This window comes from Dermacentor variabilis, chromosome 7, assembly GCF_050947875.1.
Source record: "Dermacentor variabilis isolate Ectoservices chromosome 7, ASM5094787v1, whole genome shotgun sequence".
NCBI lineage: Eukaryota > Metazoa > Arthropoda > Arachnida > Ixodida > Ixodidae > Dermacentor > Dermacentor variabilis.
This window is the reverse complement of record NC_134574.1, coordinates 140,352,040-140,371,988: the sequence shown is the minus strand read 5'-3', so window position 1 is coordinate 140,371,988 and position 19,949 is coordinate 140,352,040. Positions and strand designations below refer to the sequence as shown.

The window sequence follows — 19,949 nt, the reverse complement described above, 5'->3', positions numbered from 1 at the left end:
GTGCTCACCTTGTCTCGACCTGTGGTGTAGTACTCCGCGAAGGCGACGTGCGTCTGGGTGTGATGTCATTCATTGAAAAGATCATGTTCTGAATTTTGCACATTTTGCCATTGCAAACTTAATCGCTTCTGCAAGCTACACCTCGCAGAATACCGCCAGTTTGACCAGCATGGAGAAAGACTTCATGCTTGTCTTAACTCCCGAAATGTCCGGACGTGTTGCGTCGACATAAGTACCTGTAGGGTCACCGGACCTCTTCGGTAAGTAGGAAAACTGTTTAACGTATAGAACGACCGAACCAATAAGAGTTTTGAGTCTGTTATCGGTATGCTAAGGCTGCAAACCATTTATCGCTCGAATCACTTCACAGCAGTTGAATGACGCAGGCACCACGAGATGCCATCGGGTACAATATTCGAGGCTCCTTTTGTTTATTGTTTTGTGTGTGTATATACGTGTGTATTTTATTTTCTCGGAAAACGTGCACATAAAGTTGCAGCTGCGAGTGAGGAGCACCAAGATACAGCCAGTCGGCGAGAACGCCCCGTCGCTCAGGGCAAAATTCAAGAATTGTACGGGCATTGTGAGAAATGTGATTCTTCGCCGCAAATTCAAATAAAAGTGGGCAATTTCACCGCAACCTCTAACGGTAAAGCAGCAAATTGAAGCGTATTTTGAATATGCAGAGATTGTAGTTGCTGGATCGAGGCACGAAATAAATTGAGTGGGCGTCAGTTTAACAACCGTCGGCGAACGACGATGCCACGGACGAGGAACGTGTAATTTACCATTGACCAATAACGAGGGCACAAAGTTATCAAGCTCTATACTGGCATGCGCCGCGCCACGCCCTGCTATAACCTTTCACCCTTTGACGATCCCAAATAGCTCAGTATAATAAACTACATTTCCAAAGCGTATCGGCCGCTTACTAGTGGGTCAACATGTCAAGGACATCTCGATGTCTCGCTAACCTATCTCTTTCAAACCATTTATTTCGAAAACTCACAAGACTTCGTCGTCAGCGGATCATGCATAAGTTATAAGGAACATTCACTCCAGGCCTCGTAGTCATTTGCGTGGACCGCACCCTTTTATCGCGTACGCGGACAACCTCGTTACTTTTATGTCCACTGCCAAGGTTATCTTCCTCTTTCCTTCATTTCCGGTATGTCCACCTATTTAAATCCTTCCCTTCGGCTTTTTTTTATCACTCCTAATGGCCTAGTTTAGGGGTACGACAATATTGTTCTTTCTACGGATAGGGACGAAATTCGTGTGTACATTATTCCGGGTGATGATCTTGTGCGCGCCATATTGCAGCACGGCCGAGAGTTGTGTTTTCTCTACGCAAATTACTTTCTTCAAAGATCGCTCGTGCACACTCACAATCAGTGCCCTCTGATGGAGGATTTCTATTGGCCGCCATGTGCTTGCCGCTGGTGACGTCAAGGAGGCAGCAGCAAATGTGGACGCCGATACCTCGTTAAGCTGTATTTAAATGACGTGGGCTCGGCTATTCTTGGTGTGAACGACATGCGTTCAACCTATTTTCTGGCGCAAAGCCTCATTGATCATTGAATGAACTACAAGAATGGCAGCTACTTCGGCTTAATAATAAAGTAAATGTTACGATTTATTACCAGATTTAGAAAACTCATGCGGCAAAAAAGAAACAAAAGAAAACAAAAAAAAGCGTTTAGGCTTTGTTAATGTTTAACGTATTTTCTCCGAAAGGTCACTGCCTGTAACCCTGGTCTTGGTGCGTGCCTGCTCTCACGCCGCCAGTGACGTCACCAAAGTCAGCCCTCGGTGCTTCAGGCACCGCTATCACTTTGGATATATATGTCGCTTTTCTTTTCTTTTTTTTGTCTCTATAACGTTTTTTATGCGTTTTCTTTGGCAATTAGACTATTTTACATGTGACGTGGTGGAGTCTACAACCACTAATTGTCTGACATATCGTAAAAATGTCGGTGCGTTCATTCAGTGAACAAAAAAAATTACTACATGAAAATTGTGCTTTTCTGACACCAGGAACGGTTCAGCGGGCAACGTAGTCGTCGTAGAGACTTTGTTCATACCCTCATACTGTCCCTACAATCAAATGGAATCCGTGAAAGACCTGCGAGATTTTCATGCAGAAATGAGTAATCCCTGTTAATAGCGGGGTAAAATTTCAGTGACCCGATTTCAATGAAAATGCAACGTCATGATGACTTCCCCGCGTGAATGGCATCTTTAAACGTTTTGACATAATGTTTATTTTCTTCCTTTACATTTCAGCTTAATGCCATGACGAAGTTCTCGCGTTAGGGACTCTATAATCAAACTTTAAGGAAGGCTAGAAGACTACAGATGCTCCTCATGGACCATGCTCTGGCCCTATATTTTGCAGCTTTATATCGTAATATTATCATGACCATCAATGGTTCTGGTATCTTTCTTCTAGCAGTAAGGAGAGGTCTTTCCTTTTTGAACTTTTTTTCTAGGCATGTTGATTTCCTTGTTTTGCGTGTTCATATCCTTTTTTATTTCTTGCTACAATTTTGGGATAGCGGATTCGTCAGTAGCCAACCACAACAATTTTTCGCAGTAAAATAAACAGCAAAAGCAAGATGCCGAATTATAGCGCACATCGCATGAGGCGACATTAAAGAAAAAGTGGATATGTGCGTATGACTGGTTTTACTGAATTAATTCTCTACGATGCCCTCAAAAAAAAGAAAGAAAAGCGCACGCTCTTACCATGACAGGAGGCATTATATGCCACAGAACATACAAAAAAGAAAGCAGGCAGCGACGCCGCCGTCAGTTTTCCGTACCAAATAGCCATGACGTCACAGATATTTGCCGTGTCTGGTGTCACCCACTTCTTTTTTTTATTTTTTGTTGAGAAAGATGGACTACATTTTGTCCTAACAGCCAGAAGCTGAACTTTACAAGTGTCAAAACTTTTACCGAGCCACACTGGCCCGGATACGAAAAAGAAATGTTTGGCAGCGTGTCACACTCCTGTAACACGCGAAGGCGAAAGCCTGCCGTGCACGTGGTAGCCTGTTAAGTGATACGATCGGAGGGCTCAGACCTCTTGCAAGACGAAACGAGCCGCAGCGTGAAGTACACGAGCCGCGCTTTAGGTCGACCTCCTCAACGACACACATGCGAGAACTTAATGCGCTACCTAAACCTACAGCATGCTTGTCGCCAGTAAGTGTTACAAATGAGTAACACAAGCAGCAGCGGAAAGCAGCACTCGACGTCGAACGCCTTGCCCCCGCCACTTCGCATGTCGCACGTCGTTTCTCTCGCTTAACGAGCTTCTTCGGCCGTAGCGTATAGACGAGGCAACCTAAAGTTTGCCCGCCCGGCACCAGCGCCGAATGCTCCCCTAGCGGACCGATGGAAGTTTCGAGGGTCGTCGCTGCGCTGGCGCGCGCCCGTGTTCTGTACGGCGGCCTCGGCCTACCGCGCGAACCGCTAGGCCCCGGCTGAGCCTCCTCCACCGCCGTATCCCTCGCTTCGCAGTATGCTGTAGTCACAACTGCCACAACCGCCGCCGCCGTCGCGTGACGTCAGCGACGCGACACTTGTTTTTCTGTCTGTGCGCAGCGTTCGTTCCCCTTTCCACCCGCCACTTGCTCAGAGAAGGTCACGTGTTTGTTTTTTTACCTGTCCACTGGACCGTCTTTTTTTCAAGGCCATCGTGCAACGATCCACTTAAGGCTTTCTTCTTAAATATAGTTCAAGACCGCGGTGCGACACTAATGTTTTGGTGTTTGGTTTTCAGCACAAGGTTAAGAAAGAATGGAACTTCTAACTTTATTTTCTCCTAGTCGCTGACCTATTGTGGCGCCATTAATGAAAATGCACTTTCGATGGAGCACTTCGTCAGTCTAAACTAATTTACGAATTCGAGTTAGTGTCCCTTTAGAAGTTGTACGTGTGCGTGCAGGCTTAACTCCTGCAATAAGGAATCTGTTTCAAATTTTTTTCGCAGTTAGCTATTCCCAGAATATAATATCACAGGCAGTAACACCATTTTCAAAATACCTTGTACAGCTTCAGTTTCGCTTGAAATGTGTCGTCTCGGTAGGCTTTCCCTATGGATACTGGATCGTTATTGAAAGAAAAAAAATGTTGCCTTACGTGTCCTGTGCCAACAGTGCCCCAACCACACAGAACAAGTTTCTAACGGATCGCCGTTGTCGGCGTCGGCCGTCATTGTCAAGGACAATGTGACCCTGGGGGAGGCACTCACTCGATGCCGGAATCGAAATCTACCCATGCCAGATCAGAGAACCCACGACCATTCATATTTAAAACAGCGCCAAAAAACACGGACAAGGGAGGACACAGGACGAGCGCTGTCCTGTGTCCAGAGAGCGCTCGTCCTGTGTCCTCCCTTGTCCGTGTTTTTTGGCGCTGTTTTAAATATGAATGATCCATGTCACCTAGCTCGCACCCAAACCCTTCTGAACCCACGACCGAAATGGCCATCAAAGCACGAAAGCCGGCCAACGTAAATCAGCGGACTCCGAAAATACGTCGGAAACTTGCTCCTTGCCTTTTGGCCGCAATCCTACATGATCATAAAGTATATGCTGTATCAAAACTCGTACGCTTCCATATATGTCCATGCGACCTTTTAGAATTGTGGTATAGTACAAATGGTTCTTTTCTATTATGGATATCGCGCATGACTTTTTGGAAAGGAAGTGTCGCATATCAGGAAAATACTGTTTTTATTTTCGTTCTGTTCTTTTTTTTTATGGACGCTCGGCGACCTGTTTGTTCTCTCTGTCCCGTTGTTCTCGCTGCGATGTTTGCCGCATGTCCGTCACTGGACATGCCGAAAGCGACAGCGCAGAGCTTGTCGCGATTATCGAATTCTCCGCCCCGAAAAACGAGGTCGCGCAAGCCGTGCCAGCGGTTCACTCTTCGGAGTGCTGTCAGCTACAGTGAACTCCAGGGAGCAACCTTATCCTCTTTTGTTTCGATATTACTATCAGTGCTTCAACGTGAATCGATGTATCTACAGCCAGCAACGCGTATTTTGGCACGATGCGTTTGAAAGCTTCGACTCCGTGTCTCTGAAGCAAACGGCATCGATGGCTATGTCGGTTGCTTGCTGCCCTTTCAGTTCCTTCACTCTCTGTCGTGTTTATCAGTCGTAATGCGAGTGCACATTCAAAACTCCGCACTTATCCCACGTGAAAACAAACCCCGACATAGACCCCCTTTATTTAAAAAAAAAAAAAAAAAACTTGCCCGTGTTTCCTTGCGGGTTTCCGCAGAACTACTACGTCAAACTCTTGCCTTTGCTTCGTGTTGTCGACAAATTAGACTTCGCTCTGCCATCTGCTAGCCGCCTGGTTAGCTCAGATGGTAGAGCGGCTGCCCCGGAAAGGCTGTGGTCCCGGGTTCGAGTCCCGGACAAGGACGAATTTTTCTTCAACTATGAGGCTTTTCTTTCGAGGAACCCGTATGGGTTTCCTTTGTAGCAATTGCTACGATCGGGTGGATGTCTCATTTTCCCTTTATTTAAAACATAACTACAACGTCCGCCAGGGAGTGCAAGCTCGCCATGAGGATCTCGGCAGTTACAAAAGTTCTGTGGCCTGAAAGAAAAGAAGAAAAAAATTAAGCATTGTTTTTCAAAAAAGCACTATCTCATTCAAGCCTCATTGCCAATTAATGCTATTGAAAGCACGCTCTGCACCAAGAACAGATATGGCAATTTCGTAAACTGCATGGCCTAGAAAATTCAAAGAGGGCGAATTTGATTGATACATTTATATTTTATGTGAATACTTTAGATTGTTTACGGGGGTTTTGCAATGGTTCTACTCTCATCTTAATGGTTTATATGAAAGCCATGTATAATACCTCTACTTCGTCCGAATGAGCACTGAACCTGGCAACTTTTAACAGTCGAACTCTGTCGAGTGCGCCTAGCTTACAGAACTCTTTGGGTAACTATCAGCTATCCAACAAGGCTGATTCTTGGGCTAATTGTTACGGTTTACTCATAATAGCAAAGCCTTCAGCACAATTTAAAAAAAAGCAGGGACGTGACAAAGAAACCGGACAGCGCAATCCTGTTTCACTGTCACATCCCTGTTTTTTCAATTGCGCTATAGGCTTTGCCATTATGAATATCAGATATTGTTTCGGATATAATTGGCCTAAGCGAGATTAGAAGAACTGGTGAGGTTTATACAGGGCTGACTAACGGCCATGTTCTCTGCTATAGAGGTCCCCAGATAAGAAGCAATACGAGGTAGGATTCCTAATCCATAAGGATGTAGCGGGCAACACTGACAAATTCTACAGCGTTAGTGAGCGGGTAGCAGTAGTCGTAATCAAACTTGATGAGAGATATAGATCAAAGGTCGTACGACGTTCCAACATCCAGTCACGATGATGATGAAGTAGATCAGTTTTATGAATATGTTGAATTTGCGATGACAAAAATGCAAACTCAGTATACTGTAGTAATGGGCGACTTCAATGCAAAAGTGGGCAAAAACAGGCTAGTGAACAAGCAATTGGCAACTAAGGCGTCGATTCTAGGAATGCTAGAGGAGAGGTGCTGGTAGAATTCGCAGAAAGGACTAAGCTACGAATATTGAACACCTTGTTCAGGAAGCGTAGCAACAGAAAGTGAACCTGGAAAAAGCCCTAATCGTGAAGCAAGAAATGAAATTGATTTTCATACTTTCCGCGATCCCAGCAAAGGGCAGGATAAGTGTTAGGTAGGGTAAAGTGCAGGGATCATAGGTTAGTGAGGTCTAGGATTCATCTCAATTTGAAGAGCGAAAGAGCTAATGTGGTCAAGAAGAAACAGGTCAACTTTGAGGCAGTAATGGTAAAAGCAGACAAATTCAGGCTGGTACTTGCAAACAAATGTGCAGCCTTAGAACAGAGAGATGAAGATGACATGGAGGCAATGAATAAAACCGTAGCGAGGCTGGTTTCAGTGGCAGTAATTGAAGTCGGAGGAAAGGCACCAAGGCAACCAGCAGGCAAGCTCTGCGATCTAACAAAGGACCTAATAAAGAAACGACAAAAAGTGAAAGTGTCGAACTCAAGAGATAACATAGAATTCGCGAAACTGTCAAAACTGCTCAGCAAAGACAAAATAAGGGAAAATTCTAAATTATAACATTGAGAAAGCCTGAAAACTCCGCAAAAAATTGACGCATCCTGAAATCAGCGAGAAGGAAACTTGGCACAGGACAAACCAAGATGTATGCACTGAAAGATAAGCAGGGTAATATCATCAGCAATCTCGAAAATATAGTAAAAGCAGCGGAAGAATTCTATATTGACCTGTACAGTACCCAGAGGCGTCACAATACTATAATTACAATCAGTAATGAACAGGATATAGAAACTCTTGCCATAACTTGTGATGAGATCAGAAGGGCCTTGCAGTACATGAAACGAGGATGAGCGGCAGAAGAAGATAGACTAACAGTCGATTTAGTCAAAGATGGAGGAGACATAATGCCTGGAAAACTGACGGCTCTCTATATGAAGTGTCTATGGACTGCAAATGTCCCAGAAGACTGGAAGAATGTAAACACTATACTAATCCACAAAAGGGGGACGTTAGAGAATAGAAAACTTATAGGCGCATTAGCTTACTTCCAGTATTATATAAAATATTTAAGATAATCTAGAATAGACTAAGGCCAACATTGGTCTTTATTCAACCAAGGAACAGGCAGGTTTCAGGAAGGGATACTCTATAATGGATCACATCCATGCCATCAATCAGGTATTCTCTGGGCAGGTCATTTAATGCGCAGGTTAGATAACCATTGCACCATTAGGGTTACAGAATGGGTACCAATAGAAGGGAAGGGCAGTAAAAAACAGCAGAAGACTAGGCGGGGCGATGAAATAAGGAAATTCGCGGGCGCTGCTTGGAATCGCTTGGCGCAGGACAGGGGTAATTTGAGATCACTTGGCGAGGGCTTCGTTCTGCCGTGGATATAAAATATGCTGCTGCTGCTGATGATGATGTGGTATTAAATATAAAGAAGTGTGATATCATATCGTTGCCTAATTGGACAGTTCTAAAATTGATAGGTAGCTTCTATTGTTGAAAATGTGATTTTAACAATTCTTTTATCAAATTTTGACAGCCTGATATACATATGCTCTAATAGGAATGCCTAGAAGTCATTTTTTTTCTTTCAAATGCAAAAAGGCTCATCAAATTTAGGGCAGCTATTGCCAAGAAAACAATTTCTCCTTTACAATGTTTTTACATAGGTGTCCCCGAGCTCACTCCTTCCTTTGAAAAACATGAATCGACTTTGCACACGTAAAGTGACGGTTGCGAACACAGCAGATGGTGTGAAGATTTTTTTAAGTGTGTTAGCTTTAGGATTGTGAAAGTGTAAAAAAGACGTGTGCGATGTTGGTCACGTTGTAGAGGTATATGGAGATATATCAACGAGAAGAAGAAAGGAAACTGATGAGCCCGATTTTAGTTAATCATATCATGAGAAGCCGACGAAGACACCAAGGACAGCATATGTAAAAAACCTTGTACTTATTGCATTAAAGAAATGAGAAATTTATGGAAACGAAAATAGTTGAAAAAGCTACTGGCCACAGGTAGCGCATAACACCACGCATATTATATATATATATATATATATATATATATATATATATATATATATATATAGATGTGGTGGCGCAAACGTACACTGGCTCCGTTGGTATAGCATAAAAGAATAAATACAACATGCTTGGTATCACACTCTGGTACCATGAATGCTGAGCCAGCCTCGGTCAAGTTGACTCTGGCGTCATTCTGATAAAGGCCGATCTTCCAGCCGAAACTGTTGACAGTGAAAAAGAATGTGTTTTCACGTGCGTCTCGTATCTTCTGTGCTATATACGGGCTCTTTCAGAGAACACTTTCGAAAATTTTTAAAGGTTGCCTTTGGCAGATAGCACAATTCTAGTTTGCCAACTGGTCTGCACAAGGAAGTGGATATTACTTGAAAAAAATTTAAATGCGTAATCGACTAATTAATAAAAAATCACTAATTATGTTTTTAACTAATTACCTTGTGGCCCATATTGCAATTTACAAATTCGAGCCGTGGAGTTCACAAGTCAGATCCACGTAGAATGAATTCACAGGATGACAACAGTTTCGAGATATTCCGAAACTTTGCGGAGAAATGCATTGGCGTTACAGTGACTTTCTTCACAAAAAGTCCTGCATTGAAGCCCAAAAGTAATCGGAACGCTAATGCGTTTCTCCGCAATGCTTGGCAATTAATGCCTCGAAGCTGCTGTCATCGTGTTTTAACCTAATTATTTGCTTTTACATGCCAAAACCACGATGTGGTTATGAGGTACGCCGTAGTGGGGGACTCTAGAATTGGGACCCCCTGGGGTTCTCTAATGTCCACCTAAATCTATGTAGACTGGCGTTTTTGCATTTCGCCCCCATCGAAGGGCGGCCACCATGGCTGGGATTCGATGACGCGACCTGATGTTTAGCAGCCAAACACCATAGCCCCTAAGCAACCATCGCGGGTGTGTCATCCTGAGAATTTGTTACAAGTGGACTTTCCTTTCGAACTCCAGGGCTATAATTTGTAAATTGCAATATGGTCCATAATGTCATTGGTTAAAATGTTCATAAGCAGATTTCTAATAATTAGGTGATTATGGACTTTAATGTTTTTGTGTGCAAGAAGTGTCCACCGCGTTAAGTAGACCACCTCATCAAGAAACAATTAATTCATTATTTATTTATTTATTTATTTATTTATTTATTTATTTATTTATTTATTACAATACCTTCAGGGCCAACAGCCACATTACAGGGGGTGGTTGGGTGAAAAACAAAACAATCAAAGAAAGCACAGCAAAAAGCAGAAATCGTAATGCAGATGCCTGTTAAATGATATCCATAGTGATGGCTGTTTTTAAGGATGGTATGTCTTCAATGCAGTCAATAAGAGGCGGAAGGTAGCTCCACTCAGCGCTAGTGTTACGTAAGAAAGGATTAGAAAGCACACTTGTTTTGCAGCTAGGCATCGCAACCTTATGCGGATGATCAACGCGTGGTGATATATATGATGGGACTGAAGAAAAAATTCCTGTTTTCGTGTCTGGTTATGAAAGAAAATGCTGTGGAAAAGGCCAAGGCGTAGAATTTTTCTACCAACGGCAAGATTAGTTAGACGCAGTATTGATTTCTTTAAAGAAACACTAGCTGTGCGAGAATATTTCTAAAGGATGAAGCGAGCTGAGCGATTATGAACAGATTCTATAGCATTGATTGAAATGAGTTCTATGGCGTCCCATATGAATAACGCATATTCTAGTTGATGCCGTATTAGTGTTTGATACAAAAGCCAACCTTTATTTTGCGTGCTCTGTCGAATGAGGCTAGCTTAGCGTGTTTCTTGGAGGGACTATCGGGCATTGTTTGGGATATCATCGTCCTTAGTGGGATTAGAAGAACTGGTGAGGCATATACATTGCTGAATAAGGGACTTGTCCTCTGCTATAGAGGTTTCCCAGATAAGAAGGAATACAGGGTAGGATTCATAATCCATAAGGACACAGCGGGCACCATTGACGAATTCTGCAGCATTATTCAGAGGGTACATGTAGTCGTAATCAAACTTATTAAACTTATAAAGGTAGTACGAGGCTACGCTCCAACATCCAGTCACGACGATCAGAAGTCGAGCAGTTTTATGAAGATGCTGACTTAGCGATGATAAAATTGCAAACTCAGTATACTGTAGTAAGGGGCGACTTCAATGCAAAAGTGAGCTAAAAGCACGCTGGTGAACAAGCAATTGGCAACTGCAGCATTGACTCTAGCAACTCTAGAGGAGAGGTGCTGGTGGAATTCGCAGAAAGGAATAGGCTGCGAATAATGAACACCTTTTTGAGGAAGCATAGCAACAGAAAGTGCACCTGGAAGAGCCCTAATGGTGAAACAAGAAATCAAATTGGTTTCATACTTCCTGCTGATCCCACCATAGAGCTGGATGTGCAAGGTATATGTAGGGTAAAGTGCAGTGATCATAGGTTAGTGAGGGCTATAATTGACCTCAATTTGATAAGAGAAAGAGTAAAATTTGTCAAGAAGAAGCAGGTCAACAGAGAAGCAGTAAGGGTAAAAGCAGACAAATTCAGGCTGGTACTTGCAAAAAAATATGCAGCCTTAGAACAGAGACATGAAGATGACATTGAGGCAATGAATAAAACCGTAACGAGGCTGGCTTCAGAGGCAGCCATTAAAGTGGGAGGCAAGGCTCCAAGGCAAACAGTAGGCAAGCTCTCCCAAGTAACAAAGAACCTAATGAAGAAATGACAAAGAATGAGAGTGGCCAACTCGAGAACAATTCGCGCAGTTTTCGAAACTGATCAAAAAGGCGAAGATAAGTGATATTCGAAACTATAACGCGAGCAAGACTGAAAAAGCCATAAAATAAGGACGCAGCCTATAATCACTGAGAAAGAAACTTGACAAAGGACAAACGAAGATGTATGCACTGAAAAGTAAGCATTGTAAGGTCATCAGGAATCTCGATGATATAGTAGTGCAGCGGAAGAATTTTATACTGACTGGTACTGTACCCAGAAAAGTCATTTACCTCAATTAGAAATGTTAATGAATAGGATACAGAAACGCCTCCTATAACTAGCGATGAGGTCAGAAGGGCTTTGCAAGACATGGATCGAGGAAGAGCGGCAGGAGAAGACGGAATAAGTCCATTTAATGAAAGATAGAGGAGTCATAATGCTTAGAAAACTGGCGGCTCTTTACACGAAGTGTTTATTGACTGCAAGGGTCCCCGGCAACTGGAAGAATGTACATTCTACTTATCCGCAATAAAAGAGACGTTAAAGAATAATTATAGACCCATTAACTTACTCCCAGAATTATACAAAATATTTACCAAAATATTCTGCAATAGAATAAGATCCGCACTGGAATTTGGACAAACTAGGGAACAAAATGGCTTCAGGAAGGGATACTCTGCAACAAATCGCATCCATGTCATTATTCAGGTTATCGAGGAATCCGCAGAGTATAATAAGCCTCTCAATATGGCTCTCATAGATTAAGAAAAAAACATTTTATTCAGTAGATACACCAGCAGTCATAGGGGCATTACGTAATCAGGTAGTGCACAATGCTTACATAAATACCTAGGAAAATATCCACAGAGGTTCCACAGCTACCCTAATTCTACACAAGAAATGCAGGAGGATACCCATAAAGAAAGGGGTCACACAGGGAGACACAATCTCTCCAATGCTATTCACTGCGTGCTTAGAAGAAGTATATATTCTAGCTATTAAACTAGGAAGGCTTATGACTAAGGAATGATGGCGAATATCTCAGCCACCATCGATTGGTCGATGACATCATTTTATTCAGCAACAATGGAGACATTTTACAACAAATGATTGAGGAACTAAACAAAGAGAGTGTAAGAGTAGGGTTCAAGATTAATATGCAGAAGACAAAGATAATAATGAATAGCTGGACAAGGGAACAAGACTTGAGTATTGCCTGCGAGCCTCTAGAGTCTGTGAAGGAGAGCGTTTTCCTAGGTCAACAATTGACAGGGAACCCTGATCATCAGAAGGAAATTCATAGAAGAATAAAAATGGGTTGGATCCCATACGGCAGACATTGTCAGCTCCTCAGTAGAAGCTTACCACTATCACTGAAAATGAAGGTGTAAGATGAGTGCATTTTACCAGTACTGAAATAAGGGGCGGAGACTTGGAGACTGATAAAGAGGCTCGAAAGCAAGTTAAGAACCGCGCAAGGAGCGATTGAACAAAGAATGTTAGGAGTAACGTTAAGAGACAGAAAGAGAGCGCTTTAGATCAGAGATCAAAGGGTATAGCCGATATTCGGAGTGACATCAAGAGAAAGAAATGGTGCTGAGCAGGCCATGTAATGTGCCGGTTAGGTAACCGTTGAACCATTAGGCTTACAGAATGGATACCAAGAGAAGGGAAACACAGTCAAGAACGGCAGAAGACTAGGTAGGAGCGATGAAAGAAGAAAATTCGCGGGAGCTAGTTGGAATCGGAAGGTGCAGGACAGGGTTAATTGAAGTTAGCAGGGAGAGGCCTTCGACTTGCATTCAACATAAAACAGGCTGCTTCTGCTGATGATTATGACAAAAGTCACTTCAAATGGGATGGAGCCTGAGAGAAGTTTCTGCTCATGTAGCCAAGGGAGTGGTTCGCATTTCTAGTGGCATATTCGATGTGCATGCGTGAGGATATGGTGTTAGTAATGTGAAGGCCAATATATCTATAAGATAGGACACACTCTAGTGAAACTCTATTAATCTCCATTAACCGAAATATCATTATTATGTATTAGAAAGAGTAGGGGGCCCAAAACAGAACGTTAGGGAACAGCAGATGTGACGGCACAGAGTGATGATAACGAGTCGTTAGCTCATACAAACTGAGAGCGTTCAGTCAAGAAACATTCAATCCTTTGAAAAGATTAGGGTCAATATTCAGGGAACTAATTTTACGATGGAGTAATTGATGTGACACCTTATCGAAAGCCTTAGCAAAGTCTAGAATGATACAGTCGGTTAGCAAACCACTATCTAATGCCGATGCGATTAGTGAGAGTTAAGTCAAGCAAGAAAAATTCCTTCGAAAGCAGTGCAGGCAAGAAATAAAAAACGAGTTGCTTTCAAGAAAAGAAACAAGATAAGAGTATCTATAAGAGATATAAGAGTATCTATAAGAGATAAGTATTGTTTGAAGAGTGTAAACACCCTTGCTACCTTCCAATCAGCTGGAATTGTGGAGTGTTGAACAGACTGGGCGAAAAGGTGCGCTGAGTATACGCTGGAATAAACAGCAGTATTTTTCAAAAATTTTGAATTGATGTTGTCAACCCCCCAACTAGACGATAACTTGAGGCCCTGTATTAGCTTCAGAACACCTGTGAAATTGATGAAAATGGGGCGTATGGGGAAAAATTAGGCTACCTGCTGCAGGCAAGTGTCAAAAGTTTCTGAAAGTGTTCAGTTAAAGACTTTACACACACACACACACACACACACACACACACACACATATATATATATATATATGAGAGACAGAGAGAGAGAGAGAGAGAGAGAGACAGAGAGAGAGAGAGAGAGACCGAGAGACAAAGAAGATCCCGCGCCAGCTAGAGAACCGTCCCTTCGTGTCTGGCTGCTGGTAGTGTTGCTTGCTCTTGCCTTAGCGCGTGACAAACTGGTAGAGGTGCGGGGTAATCTAATCTATGCACCAAACCCCTCCGAACAGCAGTAGCTCCCGCCACGTACGGGTGGTTACGCTGTACACCGCACCAGCAGAAGTGTCCGTGGACAGGCCCCTGAGTTTGGACTCCTCCCAGGGAAAATGGCAGCTCAGACCACCCCAACCGGTTCGGAAGACACAACGCCGATTCACTGTACGCTACTCAATCCGCGAACGTCGAATCCCTTCAACGGCGCCATACATGAGGATGTTGAAAATTGGCTGGTATACTATTAACGTGTTGCCGCGTTCAAGAAGTGAGATGACGCAGACAAACTGAAAACGTATGTTTCAGTCTTAACGATGACGCATGTGTTTGGTATGAGAACTGTGCAGATGCCCTTACTTCATGTGCAGAATTCAAACGCTGGCTGCTTGAGACGTATGCGAGCCCCGACCGCAGAGAGCGAGCTGAGAGTGATCTCCAGTAACGTATAGAAATGCCAAATGAAGATGTCGTAATGTATGTCGAGGACATGAAGTGTCCCTTTTGACGAACCTACCGCAGCATGTCGGAAGAAAGGAAGGTGGGTGGGGTACCTGATGCGCGGAGTGAAAGAGTAGCTGTTCGGCAGTCCCGTGCACATTTCTTCCAAGACCATGTCAGATTTTCTTTCCGAGGCTGTCACTATGGAACAGACTCTTTGGCAGCGTGCACCATCATGCGAGCGCCAAGTGAACGCTGCCTCACCTACGGACTCGTTCGGGGCTCCCGGGAGCCACGTCAATTTCTTTTGATTGCTCATTCGTTCCGTAGTCCGCGAAGAACTACCCTCACAGACAACGCTCAGCTCTTTGTCCAGCGCTCTCCGTGACGCAGTCCAGCATGCGCTAAGAGAACCACCCTCCAACACAGAAGTTTGACCGCTAAGAACTGACAGCCCCCGTATGGAATATTCGCAAGCTTGGAGGCAACCAGCCCCTCGTGCCTCCCCGCTTCGCAACGCGTGCCTGGCGATGCTACAGCTCGTCCAAGTAGCCTCGGGTTACGAGGATCACTGACAGGCCCGAAGGAACTCATAGGTGTGATCACCTGATCGCCCTCCCGTTTGCTTTAACTGTGGCGAAGCTGGGCTTGCCTACCGACAGTGCTCCTATCGAGAGCTCAGGCTACTGGGATTCTCAGCAAACTCACCGCTACCTAGGTTCGGCAGCGTCCTCCTGAAATTCAAGAATACGTTGCCCAGCAGCGCGGATCCCCATCAGCTCGACACCAGTCACGCTCCCCTTCGCTGCGACGGTTTTCTTCGGCTCGCCGTACGTATTCCAGTGTGTTGCAGGGTCGGTCGCCCAGCCCGCACCGGGAAACTAACCACAACGGCTTTCGGGGACCAAGCCGCTCAGTTTTGACGTACTCAAGGTGTCCTACTGACACGCACGCGGATGCACGATGCATCGACGATGACAGTACCTGCGGATTACGGAAGAAGAGTTTCCTTGGACATTCCTGTACTGCTAGACGGTCGTGAATTGACTGATTTAGTGGACACTAGAGCGGATTAGTCTATAATCAGCGATAAACTGACCACACTTCTGAAGAAAGTGACGACGCCTTGGAATCAAACGCCGGTCCGTACTGCTGGAGGGCACATCGTCACACCACTCGGCATGTGCACGGCACGAATGCAGGTTCGCGGCTCTGCCTTTGTTCCCAGCTTGATCATTCTTTATCAGTGTTCTTGAGACGTAATCATCGGCACAGACTTTCTCGGGGAGCACGGAGCTATCATCAACATCCAACAACACTTTATCACTTTCTCGACAAAGCGCGCCACAGCGACGACCAACAACACCATCCACCCTCGACCATCTTTTAGTGTCATCGACGACGCTGTCACAATACAACTGCATGCAAGTGTCGTGGTTCATGTGGCATGTGACAGACTCTTACACGACGAAGCGGTCACAGAAAGCAATCGCTCGCTCCTGCTTTCTCAAGGTGTTTGCGTAGCAAGAAACCTTATTAATCTCCACGATGGCCACTGTGAGGTTCTAGTGACGAACTTCAGCTACGAACATCGGCACCTTTTCCCCGGTACTGTAATCGTCTACACCAACTCGATCGCCGATGAAACTGTGTGTTTTGTTTCCGAGGCAATCGGCAGTGTCGAAGTACGTCTACGCAACGCCGACATTAGTACAAAGATTCCTGAAGAAAACAAACAACTCCTGCGCGAGCTCTAACTCGACTTCCACTCTTGATTTGCATGGTCGTCGAAGATACGCAAACATCGATTACAGCACACCGCATCATCACCTATGACGGCGTGCCCCCATACGGCAAAAGCCTTATTGTGCTTCCCCGATGGAACGACATGCGATTCATACACAGGTGAAGGAAACACTTCAAGACGGCGTAATACAGCTTTCGTGCAGTCCCTGGTCATCGCCAGTCCTTCTTGTTAAAGAAAATGGCACACATCAGTTAAATGTGCACTATTGGAAGCTAAACAGCTTCACAAAGAATGACGTCTGCTGGTTACCTCGTGTCGACGATTCTCTGGACAGGCTGAGTCGCGCGAATTATTTCTCCTCTATCGATTTTGAAATGTGGCTACTGGCAAATTGAAGTAGATAAGCGGGACCGGGAGAAAACTGCTTTTGTGACTCCGGACGACGTTTACAAGATTAGAGTACCCCCTTACGGCCTCTGTTGCACTCTAACCACATTCCAGCGAATGATGGATACCATTCTCGCTGACCTCAAATAGAAAGGTTGCCTCGTCTATCTCGATGATATCGTTGTTTTCTCGGAAACATTTGACGAGCGCCCTTGACGCCTTCAGAATGCACGCCAAGCCACTCGATTTCTTGATATTACACTCAAGCCAGAGTTAATTGGTCAAGTCGTGAGCGCACCAGGTGGTCGGCCTGATCTCGAGAAGACTGGTGTCGAAGCTCCTTTCCTAGCTCCAAAAGACAAGAAAGCTGTCCGACAATTTTTGTGCTGGTATGCATAGTATCGACACTTCATTCAAAACTTTTCGAAGATTGCAGAGCCGCTATTTCGTGTTACGCGCGACGACGTACCATTACTCTGGACTAATGAAGAGCAGACCACCTTTGCGAAGCTACAACGTCGTTTGTCTTTTCCTCCGGTGCTCGGTCATTTTCATGAGGATGCTGACACATAAGTGCGCACTGACGCCAGCAATATCCGTCTCGGAGCCATCCTGGTGCAACGGCAAGACGGCACTGAACGAGTTATCGCCTACGCGAGCCGCACTCTGTCACACGCAGAGTCCAATTATTCCACCAAAGAGAAGGAGTGCCTCGCGGTTTTTTGTGCTACTACAAAGTTTAGACCGTATCTCTACGGGCGGCCATTTAAAGTGGTGACAGATCATTCTTTGTGCTTGTTGACCAACCTCCGATACCATTCTGAATGAGTGACACGTTGGAGTGTGCGACTACAGGAATTTAACATCACCATCGTTGTATGGGTCAGGCAGAAGACATGAAGATGCTGACACACTATCACGAGCACCTGTTGAATCTCAGAATCCTGGCGAGGAAGATGACAATGACTACCTGGGAGCCTTCAGCGGGCCGGATCAACTCACTAAACAGCGATCGGACGCTGAGTTAAGGCCAATCATCAATCACATAGAAGGCGGCATGTTGTCCATTCCTCGCCCTATTTACGAAGGCTGTCATCATTTTGCCTACGAGAGCGCATCTGATACAAAAAGCACAGGTGCCGGGGACAAACCACATTTTCTAGTAGTACCTGAAATCCTTCGTGACGACATCCTATTAGCCTGCCATGACGAGCCTATATCTGGCCACTTGTGCTACTCAAGGACTCTGGACAAGGTACGGCAACTGTACTACTGGCCTAGGCTGATTGCATGCGTCAAACGCTACGTGAAAGGATGCCATGAATGCGAGCGCCGCAAGTCACTAGCCTTCAAGCCTGCAGGCCTTCTACAACCCATCGACCCTCCGCGAACGTCGTTTGATCAAATTGGATTGGACCGTCTTGGACCATTTCCCTTGTCTTCTTCCGGCAATAATTGGAGCATTGTTGCAACTGATTACTTGACGCGTTACGCTGAGATAAAGGCACTACCATGCCGTACAGCTTCTGAAGTTGCAGAGTTTTTTATGCATTACATGGTGCTTCGGCATGGCGCACTGTCATTCATCATCACTGACCGAAGGAAAGTTTTTACGGCGAAACTTCAGGACGTCATTTTCAAATTGAGTTACACGATTCATCGAAACCACGGCATACCACCCCCAGACTAACGGCTTGACAGAAAGACTAAACAAAACACTGGCAGACATGATATCTATGTACGTGGATGTGCCGCACAAAACGTGGGATGAAATCCTGCCATACGTAATGTTTGCGTAGACCTCTGGCACGCAGGTAACTGCACGATCCAGGTCGTTCTGCCTCGTTTATGGTCGAGCTGTTCAAACTATGCTAGACGTAATGATTCCGTATGAAGACGTCGATCAGCTCCACAAGGTAGCTCCTGACGTCGGGGAGTACATTCAGCGCGCCGACGAAGCACGTCGACTGCTGGTGTGCACATAAGACAGTAGCAGTGTACAGAGGAAATAAGGTACAACCTCCACCATCGGCGAGTTACAATGAGCGTGATGACCAAGTTTGGGTTTCGACCCCAATTAGACGGCGAGGCATCTGTGAGAAACTCCTGAGAAAGTACATCGGACGATACACAGTACTAAGGCTGTCAGCGACGTGAACTATAAGGTGATTCGAGACGGAGACCTGCCATCGCTCAAGCGCCGATTACAATGTGCAAAGATTATACATGTCGTTCCCCTCAAGCCGTATGTTATACGGTGATGTTATTATAGTGTAGTGGTGAAACAAACTTTCTTTATTTTTTTTTCTGTAGTCCCGCCGTCCTCTAATTAACTGCGAAGCGTTTTTTTTTTTTTTTGTTCCCGACCACCGAAACCATTTAATTTGCCTCATGTCATGTCCGTGTATGTGCTAGCGCCTTTTCGTTTTTTTTTTTTTTGTCTTACTTGATTTGTGTATTTTCCGTGTACGTCTTGTGTTTGAGCATCGTGTCGATTCATCATTGGGAGGGGAAATAATGCCATCTGGTATTTTGAGGCAGCAAACGTTCAGCATTGCGTGCCCAGCAAAAACGGCGAAGAAGACGATGACGACAAAACGATCCCGCGCCAGTTGGAGAACCGTCCCTTGGTGTGTGTCTGCTGGTACTGTTGCTTGCTCTTGAACTTAATGTGTGACAATATATATATATATATATATATATATATATATATATATATATATATATTTATTTATTTGTACATACTGCAGCCCCATAGGAGGGCTATTGCAGGAGTGGGCAAAAACAGTGTTGAACAAAAATAAAGTGAAATCAACATTGACTCTTACAACATCTTTACAATCATTTACAAAATCTTACAAATTGTTTTCAACGATTCATAAAAAGCAACGACACAGCAATACGCACACATAAAGTATAAACTAAACCTGATTTAAATAGTTAAATATACTGGTTTTTATAGACAGCAATTTCAAATTCGCTTATCGGGAGTGAACGAACGCAGCCAGGCAAGGAATTCCATACTTCTATTGTGCGGGGAAAGAAGCT

The 19,949-nt window shown here is 44.5% G+C and overlaps 1 protein-coding gene and 1 long non-coding RNA gene across 2 annotated transcripts in view; one reads left to right on the top strand and one right to left on the bottom strand.

Moving 5' to 3' along the window:
• The first annotated feature begins 67 nt into the window (after nucleotides 1-67).
• LOC142588002 (uncharacterized) overlaps nucleotides 68-19,949 on the top strand; it is a 107,172-nt gene continuing 87,290 nt past the window's right edge. Inside the window, exon 1 of the long non-coding RNA XR_012829656.1 lies at nucleotides 68-260. This is a non-coding gene — a long non-coding RNA (uncharacterized LOC142588002). The remainder of the gene's footprint in view (nucleotides 261-19,949) is intronic.
• The window catches only part of LOC142588001 (uncharacterized), a 117,145-nt gene continuing 102,717 nt past the window's right edge, over nucleotides 5,522-19,949 (bottom strand). Inside the window, exon 11 of the mRNA XM_075699419.1 lies at nucleotides 5,522-5,621. The gene's annotated coding sequence lies outside the window, so the exon portion shown is untranslated. The remainder of the gene's footprint in view (nucleotides 5,622-19,949) is intronic.